At 41.8% G+C, this 14013-nt stretch overlaps 1 protein-coding gene across 1 annotated transcript in view; it reads left to right on the top strand.

The window, feature by feature from the left end:
* Window positions 1–14013, top strand: part of Frs2 (fibroblast growth factor receptor substrate 2) — a 77826-nt gene that overhangs the window by 39181 nt on the left and 24632 nt on the right. The window contains exons 2-4 of the mRNA XM_021175238.1: window positions 5277–5370; window positions 6847–6889; window positions 7771–7795. The gene's annotated coding sequence lies outside the window, so the exon portion shown is untranslated. The remainder of the gene's footprint in view (window positions 1–5276; window positions 5371–6846; window positions 6890–7770; window positions 7796–14013) is intronic.

Below are 14013 nucleotides of genomic sequence, written 5' to 3'. Positions count from 1 at the left end.
TTTCTGAGTTCGAGGCCAGCCTGGTCTACAGAGTGAATTCCAGGACAGCCAGGGCTATACAGAGAAACCCTGTCTCAAAAAAACAAAAACAAAAGCCCCAATCCATATATTAAAAAACAAAGAAACATTAAATCCTGTTTTGTTTTGTTTTTTAACTTTTAAATTATGTCTGTCTTCCCTCCCATCCTTAGTAATCCCAAACACTGAGTTGAAGAGCAGTCTTAAGTGTTAGTTTTTCTTTACAATACTGGACAAAAGATTTTTGAATGGTAGCATTTATATTTAGTCATTTGGGAATTTTAAGTTGATAACTCCAATGACTTAGCCTCTGTGCAAAGAGCTAAGCTGCATTAATGTTTAAAGGCGCATTTTTAGTCACAGTGATAATTGTTATTTTCTCTAGATCATTGAGGGCGTTAGTATAATAAAGCTAAGTTATTAAAAGTCTTTCAAAAATGTTTTTTACATTTATTTCTTGTGTGTGTGTGACTCTGTACACTCATGTAGTCACGTGGGGCCATAGGAAGGCAGCTCTGAGGAGCCAGGTCTGTTTCTTTCGTGTGGGTCTGGGAGAGTGCACACAGGTGTCAGGAAGACAAGTGTCTGCTTAGCCATTTTGCTAGTTCTATCTCTCATCTTTCAGAGAGTTGAATTTACAGGTCTGATTTCTAGATGACCGAGGCTATTCTGTTTAAAGTCTTCAAAGGGTTCTCTCCACCTCCTTTCCCCAAGTCAGCTTTTCATGCCAAAGTCATTGTCTAGCTCTTGAAGCCCCTGCTGATTATGTTTTTGACATTTTGAATTTATTTTTACATCTTGGATGATATGAGAATAGCTTTGTGAACTTTAAATGAAAATAAATTGTTGAGATGAAAGGTTTGTGGCAGAGGTTTGGGGCAGCTCTGGAGACTGGGTATGTTTGCTTTGGTCTTGAGGGTGATGGCTGAGTCATACTTGGGGGGGTCCTCTGTCCCCTGGCTAATCTCTGTTAAAACTCTGCAGCTTGCCACATGTGATACACAAAAGGCAAAGTGGGTCTCAGCCCAGAGGGCGTTTGTTTATCTAAAGAAGAAAAAATGCAGTTCAAACAGCCCTACTGTGTTGTATCTAATTTAGTCATGTTACAGATTCGTGGGCTCTTTTGATTCTTTCTAGGGCCCATGATGCCTAAAGATAACAAATAAATTTGAAATAGTTGAACTTCTGAGAAAACGTGAAACTTTATAACCACAATAGAAATGCTTCAAAACAAAACAAAACAAAAAACAAACAGGAGAAAGGCTGTGTCATTTCTATTGAGAGTCGTCCTAATGGTGCTCATTTGATTAAAACTCATAACTGCTCTTTTGTAGAGCTAATACTGCAGAGTATTTAAAAACAGAACACTAAGAAAAACAGTGCGGTACTACAGACAACTTCATTAATTGTTTGAAGTTGGGAACATAAGAAACTTAAAAGTATTTTTTTGCTGTTTCACTTTATGTGTATAATGCCTTGAGGCGTGTGTATGTGTGCACTGCATGCATGCTTGCTGCTTTGTGACACCAGAAGAGGGTGTTGGAGCCTTGGAACTGTAATTATTCATAGTCGTGAGCCTCCATGCTGGGAATCAAACCAGGCTCCTCTGGAAGAGCAGCAATGCTCTTAACTGCTGAGCCAGCTCTCCAGCCCTGAGCATCTTTTAAAAAGTAGCAGTGTGGACCAGTCAATGTTTAGAACACACTCTGGAAACTGATGATGGTGTGTTTGGAAATCAGCTCATCTAAATCGAGTAACTTATTTTTCTTAAATATTCTCTCCCAGATAACAAGAAAGAAGTATGTATTTGGGTTTGGGGGATGCTTTCCCAGACAGGCAGCTATCTCTGATGAGATGACTTATAAAAACCAGACTCTAAAGGAAGAGGAGAAAAAAGTGGCGCGTGGTGGTGGGGTTGCTTGCACAGAGAAAACAAGTAAGAAAGCTTTGAAGTAGGAACATGGCATAATGTATTTAAGGAGAGCACAGAGGCCATTGTGGCTCAACAGGAACAGAGGTGGGTGAGTGGGAAGCAGTCAGGGAGGTGAGGTGGAAAGGATCGCAGCTAAAGGTTTGGTGTTAGTAAAGAGTGTTTCCTTGAAGGGCTTAAACAAGGATGATATGCTCTAACCTTCTTTTGAAAACAGTTAATCTCACTGATTCTAGAAGCAAGCAGGGAAGAGGTAGGGTTCTGATGGAACCTCTGCAATAACAGAGCTAGAAGTAAACATGGCCTGGATCATGTGATGAGCGTGGCTGTGGAAGCTGATACAGCTGTGGGTTAGAGCTGCCTGTTCAGGCTTTGTGAGACTCTGGGCTTGGTTCTCCAGAACACCACACAACGTCTGTCTGTCTATTTGTCTGTCTGTCTTTTGCACTGTCTGCTTTATTACCTTTCATATGAAATTTATGGGTTAGCAACTTCTAAAGGTGACCATGAATTTTATGTACTTCATGTTCCAGTCCATGGTGGTTATTATAGTGTGGTGTGTGGTGGGATAATAATTGCTTTAAGGCTTTTTTTAAGGGGGAAGAGCAAGTAATAGATATTTATGAAATGAATCATGAGTCTTTATGGATACTCTAAATTTTATATAATCATTGAGTTTTTACTTCTGTCATTTTTATTTGAATCCTAATGAGAAATATTACCTATTTGTCAGTATTTGTAACAAGACTACTCAATGCATTTTTTTTAAATACATATAATTATTTCTTAGTCTGGAGGGCGTAAGGTTGGGTGACTGTTCCAGGATGTACATGTGGTGGTCAGAGAACAAATGGGGTTCTTCTCTCTTTTCCTCCATATTCTTTCCAGGGATTGAACTTAGACCATCAGAGCTGTTGGCAAATGTCTGTACTCGCTAAAACATCTCTCTGGTCCCAAGTTTAAGAGATTTTGAGATAAAGAAGCTATAACCATGAAACTTGAACAGCATGTCTACCTAAACAAAACATGAACAAACACTGACTGGGAGACTCCCAGGCCCCACCCCTGCACAGAGTACTGGCAGTGAGCAGCAGCTCAGCTAGGGAGAGCACCCTGAGAGGTTATATACAGCTCCAAGTGGTGCTGAGGTGCATAACAGTTTCCTTAGAGACTGAAACATTTCATCCTACAGGGAAACTTCCCTAAGCAGGATGGTAAACAACTCAAAAATAAACCCAGAACATCCCTGAAACTACCAGGCTCATTAGGCCACTTTTTGTCAGGGTGAGCAATAAAAACAGAGTCCCTATCAGAGAAACAAAGATAAGCTACAAAAGACCACCGAGAGCAGACCAGCTGCCTGGGAGAAGCAGAAAGGAGCTGAACTGGCTGGAAGAGATTTGGACCAAAGTCCCTTGAAACTTTCCAACCTGTTGAGCTGCCTGCAAGCTCTGCAGTGTGCTCTAGGTCCCCAGTGTTGTGAGCAGCTGTCTTTGAGCTACTTCTGCTCCTGTCAGTAACTCCTCACCCCTACTCCTGTAAACAACCCCACTAAAACTCATGGTCCACAAAGTTGGACTCTGGTGGTATCCACACTTTGGCTGGTTTAGCTCCCAGTCTGTAGTGAATAACATGTGTAGTGCCTCCCCAGGATATGTTTTGTCACACAGTGATGAACCCTAAAGCCATATCTATGCAAGCACCACTAAATGGACACACGCAGTATAACAATAATCACTAAAGAATAAAAGGACTTCTGAGGATGTGTATGGGCTTGTTTGCCACAGCATTCATGAGGTAGTTTGAAGACAACTTGGGGTTGTTTCATTCCCTACCATTTGGTCCTCGGGATCAAACTCAGGCTATCAGGCTTGGCAGCACACATCTATACTAGCTGAGTATCTCATCTACCTATCTTGTATTTTTAATTATCTTAACTATGTTTCTAAAGCCTGGTTTGATGGTGTGTGCTGCATATTGCACAGGAAGGTGAAGTCCGAGGATCTTGAGTTTCAGATGAACCTAGTCTACCTACAAGACTTGGGCGTTCAACCAACCACTCAAGCAGCCGGCCAGACCTCCCTAACCAATCCATGATAGCACAAGATAATCTGAAATGCAGTTTTCAGCAGCGCCTGGTTTATCTTACTCCTTTTCTCCATTATCATCTGAGAATAATTTGGGTTCATTGTTGCTCATTTTGCTTTGTGAAGGATGTGGGACCATCTGAGCTTCTTAGTCTTCCAAGTTTCACATGGACAAAGACTCACATACCAAGAGCATTTTGATTGATTGATTGATTGATTGAGACAGGGCCTGACTATGTAGTTGTAGGTGTACTCACTGTGGAACTCTCTGTAGACTGGGCTAGCCTCAGACTCACAGAGATCTGCTTGCCTCTGCCTCACCCCTGTGCCCAGCCACAAATAGCATTTTGTGGATCATTCAGTTATAGCCTGAGAAGTAGAGACTGCCAGGGTTGTTGGGTTTACTCTTGAGATCTGTCAGAGTGGCACCACTTCATCCCCTCCAGAAGACCCCTGTTCCTAGTGCTCTCTACAGTACCTCAGAGACTATGAATGTTTAATAAAAACATCGCCCACGCCACGTCCTGGGACCCGACAGAAACCACATGCTCAACTCTTGTCCTTCTCAGAGTCTTTACCAACGGTGGAGTTGGTCAAGAGCCAAGGTGGCCTAGGCCTTGCTCTGTCTCTGTGCTCCGGAGTATGTTTTCCCTGCCGTGCCGGTTGTGGCTCTTGTTTATTGGAGAAAGATGGTGCCGGTGTAGTTGGCATTCGTGCTGTTCTGTGGAAGAAATGGTGTTTGAGACTTAAAGTACTTAAGCATTTCATCAGTTGGAGTTAACTAATAATCAGTTTATGTTTCTTTGAATAAACAAGTGTGGGCACTCATTGACATGAAAACACTGATTCAGGTGTCTAAAATAAGCATATAAAACGAGCAGTGATCCCTTTCTTGGGTTTTCACTTCAGGTGAGTGGGTAAGTAAATAGCAAATGGGCAGTTGCTTCATGGAGTTCAAAATGTGCAATTGATGGTTTCCTATGTGTATGTCTTTTGGTCCAGTTTGTCAGTCACATTCAGAACTGTAAGGCCCAGCAGGAACAATGGTGTTGAGGACTGAAGCTGCCTGGCCCTGAGGGACAAGACCCAGCTTTTTCTTTTTAAGTCCTTCATAACTCAGACCTGTTCATGTTTTCTAGTAGGAGTTTGGTTATGGTCATGATAATGTAGTTAATTGTTCTTTACATTTTTATCATTTTATCATGTAAGTTATGTTCTCGATCACTATGCCTTTATTTCAGAAATGGCTCCCAAGAAGTAAATGCCCAGACGTAATGGTGAGGAACTGATCCAGGTGTCATGAAGTAAGATGCAGTATAGCATCCATCCAGACTAGTAAGTGACCAGATCTCTCTCTTTTACCTTAACAGTTATCTGAAAACATTTAATACGAATGTGGGCATTAAAAGAGTCACTTACATCTCTGTTTTCCTGGATAGTTCAGGTTGATTCTACAAAATGTGTCTGCTATGTTTTCTTAAAAGAACTGTGCATGTAGTATATTGAATTACAGCTTTAGAAAAATGTATTGAAAGAGTTACCTCTGCCCACTACAGCTTTTCTTACTATTTTTGGATATCTATTTTTATCCCCGTCTTTGTTTTTGATATTATAATGATATAGTTTGATCATAGTGTTGTACAGATGGACTATGCTTCTTATCTGGGTGTGATCCCACATGCCCAAAGCCCAAACACTGTAATGGCTGAGGCAGGAGGATTGTGTATCTAAGGCCACCTTGGGTTATGTAGTGAGTTCAAGGCTATTTTGGGATCCAGAGAGACCCAGTCTCAAACAAATGACAAAAAATAGCTTCTAAAATTAGATTTATTTCAGATACTTCTTTCTTGAATTAAAAACTTACCCTTCAATATTTAATTGAAGGTTTCTTATTGGGATGATAAAATGTTCTACAATTAGATGAACCTAATGATTATATAATATAATATCATAAAATATAATATTCTATGAATATAAATACTTCTGTTGAAATAACTTAACTTTATAATATTTTTATACCTTAAAAAATTATCCAGCCAGGCGTGGTGGCACACACCTTTAATCCCAGCACTCACGAGGCAGAGGCAGGCAGATTTCTGAGTTTGAGGCCAGCCTGGTTTACAGAGTGAGTTCCAGGACAGCCAGGGCTACACAGAGAAACCCTGTCTCGAAAAAAGAAAAAAAAAAAAAATCCTTCAGAATATGTCTTGGAGAAACAAATGTCACTTGAGTTTCTGATGTCTTAGAATATGACAGTGCACCTCACATCATGTGCCTGACAAGAATGATTTGATTTGGTGGTTTTTTTATTTATCTATATATTTTTTAAGATTTACTTTTTAAATTTTATGTGCATGAATGTTTTGCCCCCCATGTCTGTATATCACATGCACACCTGGTTTCCTTGGAAGCCAGAGGAGGGTGTCTGATCCCCTAGAACTCAAGTTGCAAATGGTGGGGACCTACCGTGTGCTGGGAATGAGACCCAGGGCCTCTACAAGAGCAGCAAGTGCATGAACCCCCGAGCCATCACCCCAGCCCCTTCAGATGGTAGTGCTATACAGTAGAGTGGATTTTATGTTTATTTATTATTAAGAAATTACTGTATCTAGGCATGATGGTATACACCTTTAATCCCAGACTCATGTGGTAGAGGCCAGTGGATCTATGAGTTCAAGGCTAGTCAGGACAACATAGTAAGATCTCTCTTAAAAAGAAGTAAAATGTAACTGAATTTGATTTTGAAATTTCTCATTTTCAAGAAACTATTTTCAAACTAATTCTCTCCTACCTGATTTTTTTTTTTTTAAGGAACAAAATTATATCTGTTTTTCTCAGAAAAGAATTCCAAAAGGTAAGAAATCATTTATTTATTTATTTTTTATTTATTTATTTTTTTAAGATTTATTTATTTATTATATGTAAGTACACTGTAGCTGTCCTCAGACACTCCAGAAGAGGGCGCCAGATCTCATTACGGATGGTTGTGAGCCACCATGTGGTTGCTGGGATTTGAACTCTGGACCTCTGGAAGAGCAGTCGGGTGCTCTTACCCACTGAGCCATCTCACCAGCCCAAGAAATCATTTATATAATAGTAAACTAAATGGGAACAGTAGAATGATTTCCTCTGAAAGATAGTAATATCGTTTCTGTTGTCTTCTTTTAGACATTATTTACGTAGTGTGCCTATGTGTGTGTTGGTGCTTGTGTGCCACGAGACCCCTGTAGAGCTGGGAGAACAGCTCGTGAGGCCGTTTCTCCTTCCCCCATGTGGGTCAGGGATGGAGCTGGGTAACCAGGCTTGCTCAGCCCTTTGAGTCATCTCACCATCTGTTTTCATGGTTATCTTTTGTTTGTTTTAGTTTTTAAAGATGGGGTTTCTTACTCTGTAGCTTTGGCTAGCCTTGAACTTGCTATATAAATCAGACTGGCCAGTAGTTCAGAGATCCTTCTCCGCCCTCCTTCCAGCATGGAGGTCTAAGGGGTATGCCACCATGCCCTACTGTATTTTGAGTTTTTAAAAACAGGGTCTCATGTAGCCCAGGCTATGTCAGATTCACTGTGTAGCTAGCTAGCTTTGACTTTGGCCTACTGCTTGAACTATAGCTGTGTTCCTCCATAATAATGGTGTTGTTAGGGTTCCAGCCCTACTAGATATTTTTTTTAATTCCTTATTGGTCACCTTTCCAATGGATTTTTAACAATAGTTGCTTTTTTTTTTTTAATTCTTTAGACTTTTTGAAGGAAGACATCATCGAGTGAGTAGAAACTATCTTTGTTTGTTTGTCTGTTTATTAACTGTGTACCAACTACTTGGATTCAATTGCTGGGCAACTTTAAAAAGTCACTGTGGTCATATTTCCTCAGGGACATTGGAGGTGGGTAGTAGTGATCATTGTAGATTAATTCCACCTGCCAACTAAAGGCCAATTAAAAAAAAAATGTTTTTAATTCCCTATGGATCACCTTTCCAATGGATTTTTAAGAAAATAGTTTTAAAAATATTCTCTAGACTTCCTGAAGGAAAGCTCTTAAAGGGATTTTTTTAGATCAGTAACCAGTTCCTGTTAAATCTTCCAGTATCAGGCTTTAAGCGATGCACATACTCTGGGCAGTGCCTTTCCCGTTGTTGATTCTACTGCAGAGTTAATCCTGGTCAGGGGAGCCCCTGACTGAGGCTCGGAGCACAGAGCAGCAGGGAAGGCAGGCTGCCCTGACAGCAGGGCTTCAGCCTCCACCCAGGAGCTGCCTCAGCAGTCCAAGCTGTTGGGAGGTCTTGGAAGATGTAAATAGCATGTTCAAATCTTCCAGGGTGCGGTTCAAGGCACTGAGAAAGCACTTCCGTAGAAATCCAGAATGTTCTTTTCCTAGACTACAGTGCCTAAAGCAAAATTTCTGGGTTTGTTTGTTTGTTTGTTTTGTGTTTTGGTGTTTGTTGAGAGAGACAGGGTTTCTCTGTGTAGCCCTGGCTGTCTCGGAACTCACTCTGCAGACCTCAAACCCAGAGATTCCTCTTCCTCCACCTGCCAAATGCTGGGATTAATGGCTTGCGCCACCAGCTCCACAAAAAGTAAAAGGCTTTTTAACCTTATTGTTCTTAGTCTGTCATCTTTGCCATGTTCTTTTGAAAAGTGAAATTTAAATCTTCTATATTAGTAAAATATGTGATTCATAATGATGATGGATCATAGGGTCTGATAGCTTTTGGGCTCCCATCTAGAGTGGTAAGTGGTTATTTTTGTGATTTTTTTTTTTTTTTAAATTTGTATTTTATTGATACTGGGCATTGAACCTAGGGCCTCGTATGTGGTAGGCACACTCCTCTTAGTGAGCTATGCCTAAATTCCAGTATTTTTATTTTGTGTTTGTGTGTACGCATACTTGTTGGTACATGTATGCAGATGTACATGTATATGCAGATGCATGTCTGTGCATGTGTATGTAGAGACCAGAGAATGACCTCAGCTGTCATTTTTTTCATTTGTCACTTTTTTCTCTGGAGACAGGGTCTCTTATTTGCTTGGAACTTGCCAACTAGGCTGGACTGGCTGGTCAGAGAGCCCAGGGGATCTTGTCTGACTCTGTCTCCATAGAACTGGAAGTACAAGTGCACACCAGCACACCCAGCTTCCCATCTCGGGGCCTCTGCTTGCAAGGCACACACTTTACTAACAGAACCACCTCTCCAGCACCCTGATAGTTTATATTTAGTGTCGAAATTCGCACATCTCACACACACACACACACACACACACACACACACACACACAGAGTATCACTGCTATGTAGTTAATGTAGTAAAGGGACAGTAGCAACCTTAAAAAATCATTATACATCTTAAATACTCTATATAATGTATTTTGCGTTTTATTTTTTTGTGTAGGTTTTTTGAGAGCCTCAAAGAGGCTGCAGGTCTGGGCTGGTGAGATGGCTCAGCGGTTAAGAGCACTGACTGCTCTTCCAAAGGTCCCGAGTTCAAATTCCAGCAACCACATGGTGGCTCACAACCATTCATAACGAGATCTGATGCCCTCTTCTGGGGCGTCTAAGGACAGTTACAGTTTACTTATATAATAATAAATAAATCTTAAAAGAATAAAAGGGCTGCAGGACTGACACATAAGATCAGGAGTACTGATACCAGAACAGTCTCTGGTCTCTGTTCTGCTCATCACCATTGGTCTATTTAAAGGGCTATCTGCTTTCTTCATATATATCGGTTCATTTTGTCTGTGTGTCTGTGTGTAAGTAAATGAGTACATGTGTGTGTGAACAAATGTGTGGAGGCCGGAAGATGCCTTCCACGCTCCTCCTTTTCTCCGTCTAAGCCTTATTTACTGATTGATACACTTTGTGTATGTGCATGGGTGTGTGCGCATGTGTTCCTCCACCAAAGAAGCATAAGGTCTCTGGAGCTGGAGTTAGAGTGGCTGTGAGTTGCTGTGTAGATACTGGGACCAGACGTGGTTGGAAAAGGCAGAAGGTTCCTAACTGGGATGGCAGTTCTTACTGTGAGGTGAGGGCTTTGGAGGCTCTGTTTCTGGGTTAGGAACCGACACAAGCTGGAAAGAGATAGGGAGGCGTCTCTATTTGTGTGTCTAGAATACTAGCAAGCCGTAGATTGGGCAACTTAAAGAGAGAAGTTTATTTCTCACCATTATGGATGCTGAGCATTGGAAGATCGTGTACTTACCGGCAGGGTCCTTGTCTGGTGAGTGCTGCTTCCTGCAGAGAGGAGGGGTGCAGGGCCAGGTGATGGAGAAAGGTCCTGTGAGCCTCTTCTGTGAGAGCCTTAATCCCATCCAGAGAGGAGCTGTGTGACTTGCTCACCCCTTCCCTTCTGCTCCTAGCCAGTTCCAGCCCCTCAGCTTTGGAGGGCAGGGAAGGCAGGAGGGCGCGTGGCTGAGAGAGCAGAGCACATGGAAGGCAGCCTTTGAAAGTGGTGGGCGGGTTGTTTGGTAAATGTCTATAATGATGTATTTATAAAAGTTTTGGTGTGGAGAGCAGAACTTTTGTGATTGATAATGCTTTTCACATTCCATAGATTGCCAACTCACAGTTGAACAAGCACGTAGTTCTTTTGGAGTATCTTCTGTTCTTGAGTCTTTTTATACGGCTTACTACTTTCACTGTTCTCACCCCGTATCCTGCATGGATAGAACTCTGATGTTTCCGTTTTTACAAATGGAAGCCAGTTTTAGAAAAATGGATTTGGGGGTCTTTCTCTTTACTGTATGGCTGCCCTGTCAGTCACTAGTCATTACTTTGCTTCATGAACTAGGTTATAGGTTAAGTCTTAGAGAAGTTTGTTTTTATTATTATTGTATTTTTAGTTGTGTGTGTGTACACGCACGCATGCATGCACACATGCTCACTCCCGTGTGCACAGATGCTGTGGTGAACAAGTGGCAGTTAAAGGACTTGAGAAAGTTGGTTCTCTTCTTCCTCAAAACCAGGTAGTCCAGGCACCTGTACCCGGTAAACTATCTTGACAGCCCCCCAAGGAAGTGTTTTAACCTCTTAATGTGGATGTTTAAAAATCACATGTATACAGTTAAAAAAGAGAGTGAACAAAATCAGTGAATAATTTTTAGTAGTTTTTAATTTTATTTTATGTGTATGAATGTTTTGCCTTCTTGAATGTCTGTGTACTGACTGTACCTTTGGTGTCCTTGGAGGCCAGAAGTAGGCATTGGATCTTCTGAAACTGGAGTTACAGACAGTTGTGGGCCACCATGCTGTTGCTGCGAATCAAGCCTTGGACTTCTGGAAGAGCAGTCAGTGCTCGTAACTGCTGAGCCATCTCTCCAGCCCCAGATGCTTTTATTTAAGTATGCTTTCTTTGAGTTCCAGTGGAGCAGCATTTATTGACTTGATAGGCTTTGCTTTACCTTCGTTATATAGAAAACCACTTCATTAACGCTTCTAATTTATCACAAACAGCACAGACTTCAGTTCAGAGTGTTCTGGGTGACTTTCGCTAAAGATTAGGTGTCTGCTTTTGTTGAGTAAGATATTTTAAATGCCTTTGTGGGTTATGTAATAAACAAATTGATTGAATGTTTTTCAGAGTGCCACAGTTTTCTCTGCCTGTTTTATAGTATGGAAATCATGTATAATGCATTGTAAAACTTCCTTATATTCTGAAAGGCTCAGTTTGCTTCAGACCCAGGTACAGGCAGAGATCAAGATTGGTTCTAGATAGTTCATGTTATCTATGTCAGTCTAGATTTTGGTCTTTAGATATGCTTATTACTTGATTTTATTTCAACATCTGGAACATTAAGAAACTGTCCCTCTAGGTGGTAGAATAATGAATGCAGATTGGCTGATAGTCCATTGGTTAAATTCTTGTGAAACTTGAAGTTTAGTAGCTCAGTGATGCTGGAACTCTACCCCGGGGTCATTCTCTTGCTAGGAAAGTGCTTTCTTTGGGCTTTGTGTCTTGAGAGTCAGACAGAGGCTGTGATATTGAAAAGTTAGCAGTTTGTGATTCCGATCCCTTGTGGTAGATCAAGGCGTCAGGTGTTAAGTTTAACTGAAACTGAGCTTTATTTTTGAAACTTGAGAGTTTTAAATTTTAATAGAAGAGTATGGTTGTTTTAGGTAACTTTTTGTTTCATATTCTGCTCATAGAGTCTTGTATGATCTAGCTGGATGTACTTTCTTAGTTACTCAGAGTAGGTTGAAGCTGCACACAAACTGCTCCCGCAGAACAAAAGTGCTGATGCGGATGAATCAAGCCCTGTAATGTGGACTGAAAGGCAAACCTCTTCTCTCCCCCTCTTGGAAGAACAAGCACTTTCCTTGCCAATGAGGCCTGACTTTAAGTGGACCAGCTGTCCATGTTGGGAGCATAGGGTTGCTAAGGGGACCAGGGCTGTTTGCAGCAGAATGCAGCTGAGAGGGCAAGTTCTTGCTGTGTGAGCTGAGGGAAAGAATGTGGTGTGACTGTGCATCATTCCTAATCACAGAGTGCTGTGTGGGCAGCATGGAGACGCAGGGCTGTGAGCCCATGCTGTGTGCAGCCAGAAACTCACAGGTCACGGGCAAATGTCTGCCTGCCTGAAAAACAAGAGTAAAGGTCTTTTGCTTGATGACATAAACATTCATTATATCCAATTTTTACAAAGTATTTGACATAAATGTTTACGTATTCCATCTCATCCTTTTTAGCTGTGGATACAATGTTGATAAGTTCCCAGTTTAATGATGTGTTCTTTGCAGTTGTATTTCTTTGACTTGACACTTTAATCAGGATTGTTTGGAAAGCCCCATCCCCCATCTTTGCTATTCTAAGTCCTCAGACCTCAGCCTCCCAAGTAGGTCTGACAGCAGGCTTGCCCTGCTGTGCCTGCCTTAGCAGTTTCCCTCCCTCGCCCCACCATGTTATTGCTGTCTCCAAGGAAGAGCTTGCCTCTGTTTGTCGTTGTTTGTCTACTTGTTCTTCGTTTCTGAGCCTGGGTCTTATTTTGGAGTTTATAGGCCTGCTCAAGCTCATGTCTCCCCAGCCTCTGCTTCTGAGGCTAAGGAGAGCTTATCTTTGTCTGTATGTGTGTTTGAGACAGTCTTTTCCAGAATCTGGAGCTTGCCATTTTGGCTAGACTGCCTTGCCCGGAAGGCAAGGGGGAAATCTATCTGTTTGTGTCTCTCCGGTGCCGTGGCTATAGCCACAAGCCTTCATTCCCAGCTTTTTAAGTTGGTGCTGGGGATCTGACCAGGCCTCCATCCTTGTGTGGCAAGAACTTTACCTGCCGAGCCATCTCTTCAGCCATGTGAGACCCTCACACATTGTTCATCCTCGAATGCATCTACAGATAGGTTCTGGCGTTGACTTTAGTAAACCATGTGATGATTTAAAGGGAGCTGGAGATACGGCTTACAGTTGGGAGCACTCCAACTCTTGGAGAGAGCTGCAGTTGAGCTCTGAGCACTTGGGTCAGATGATTGCCACCTGTACTGCCTGCAGCTCCAGGGCATCCAGTGACTTCTCTTGCCCTGTACAGGTGCGCACACACAAATGGCTTTCATTCGTAGAGATGCAAACCAATGCAGAGAGAGAGGTACATCAGCATGCTTCAACTCTGACACACCTTTACTCTGCCATGAGCACTGTTATGCATACTTAAGTCAACTCTACAGTAGCCACAGACTGGAACCTGTATTGTTTTGGTTTTATTTTTTCCTTCTCCAATTCCAACAATAATGTATGGATTCTTTCGTGTTTTGTTTTGTAAGGCAGTGTCTGATGTGTCCCAGGCTTACTTCCAACTTGATTTGTGTCATAGATGGCCTTGAGCTTCTGATCTTTTGCTTCTACCTCCCAAGTGCTGAGACCACAGGCGAATGCTACCGTGTTCCCTTGATTTAGTCCAGAAGATGGAATGTAGGGCTCCACGCACTTAGGCAAGGGCTCTGTCAACCGAGCCACAGCCCATCCCAATGACAGACTTATCTTTTTTTTTTTTTTTTTTTT

The sequence above is a fragment of the Mus caroli genome, chromosome 10, assembly GCF_900094665.2.
Source record: "Mus caroli chromosome 10, CAROLI_EIJ_v1.1, whole genome shotgun sequence".
Classification (NCBI taxonomy): Eukaryota; Metazoa; Chordata; class Mammalia; order Rodentia; family Muridae; genus Mus; species Mus caroli.
Note: the sequence above shows the minus strand (reverse complement) of the source record. Positions and strands in the feature narration are given on the sequence as shown.